Consider the following 1,613-nt stretch of genomic DNA (forward strand, 5'->3'; position numbering starts at 1 on the left):
AGTGAAATTTGCGGAAGCCCGATTGAAAAAGATTYTGAATATTATTTCACCCAGGTAAGCAGTAAGTTGTAGAGATACAATTTTCTCCAAGACTTTAGACAGGAAAGGTAATTTAGAGATGGGCCGGTAGTTGTTGAGATCTGAGGGGTTGAGGGACTGCTTTTTTAATTTGGGTTCAACGATTGCTTTTTAAAAGTTGCTCGGCACACACCCAGATGTAAGTGAGAGGTTCAGTAGGTCAACAAATTGTTGTATCACATGATTTAAGTGCATGAAGGGTCAATCAGCTGCAAAATGATAGATGCTGGATGTCACTTTGCTCCTCAAAACGAATGCATCCTTCTTTGAGTTTTTACCTTCATTTTCCACGTTCTCTCTCTGTCCATTCACACCTTTGTTAGTGATTTATCAATTAGGTCTTCAGTCCTTTTTAGGTGTCATGTGCAAAGAACAGAGCGAATCCAAACAAAGTGAACTAATCTTTAATGAGACGTTAAACGTGCACYTTGTTTTACAGCGATAGGGCTCAGCAGAATGTTAAAACAAAGCAAACCCATGCTATTTTAGATAGTACAACTGCAAGAGGAAAACTGCTGGGAAAGCAGCCTTATTTGATACACTAAAAAAGACATCATAGAGAAGATGTAAACTGCAGCTCTGCCATGAGATTCTGGGGATTAAAACAGGAACAGTAGTCATTTCTCACTTGCCAGCTCAGTTTATTCTCCTCTGAAAAAAAAAACCACTGAGTGCAGCCACGACGTCCACAGCGACTGCGTTTTCATTTTCTTTTTCTGAATATCTTCTGAGGCACCCACAGTCATCCCTTATGTTTCCACTGACASCATGTGGGAGACTTTCCAGCTGCATGAATAGGAGGCCTTGGTGAGGAGGCAAGAGGGGATTTTGACAGAGCAGCAGCCTCCTCCGACTCCTTCTTCAGACTGTCACTGCATGTTTATTACTGGTACAKAAACGACATCACACCATGAGTGAAATGGGAAAAAAATATTTGCTTTAAAAACTTTATCATAATCCAACACTGGCTACGAAGGTCGCAAAGGTTTGATCAAATTTAACGGCTAAGTTCAAAAAAACTGTTTTACTTTATAACAGCACGGCTGATCTGTTGATAAAGCTTTAATTCGCAAGAGTACAGAAACTATTTTGACTGCAAGGCTTTGCTTCATTAATTTGTTTCGCTCCTGCTGAAGTAAGGTCTTGATTTGGTGTCGTTGCAGAGATGGATCAATCAAAGTATGAAGAGCAGGTGTGTGGGTTTCACGTTGGGAAAATTAAAAGAGGCTTATATTTTGCAGGGCGTTCTTAAGAAGGATTAAACTTTACAGTGGAAAATTAGTAAACATTTRTTTATTTCACGGTGACTTTAAGGTCATCTGGAGGATTATAGGTTAACTTTCTGATTTTTGAATAAAGCATTAYCTGAAGTTGGAGCTTTGTGAGGCTGAAAGAATAGGATTTATCACACAAACAGTAAATTATGGGTGCGCAGTTTGTACAGTTACACAGTCAAAAATTACCTATGTTTTTATTTAGCCTTTTATAAGAAAAAAAAGAACAGATTTATTTTTCAAAGTCAGTTTTTCACCATA

This window comes from Austrofundulus limnaeus, unplaced genomic scaffold (genome assembly GCF_001266775.1).
Source record: "Austrofundulus limnaeus strain Quisiro unplaced genomic scaffold, Austrofundulus_limnaeus-1.0 Scaffold503, whole genome shotgun sequence".
NCBI classification, from domain to species: domain Eukaryota; kingdom Metazoa; phylum Chordata; class Actinopteri; order Cyprinodontiformes; family Rivulidae; genus Austrofundulus; species Austrofundulus limnaeus.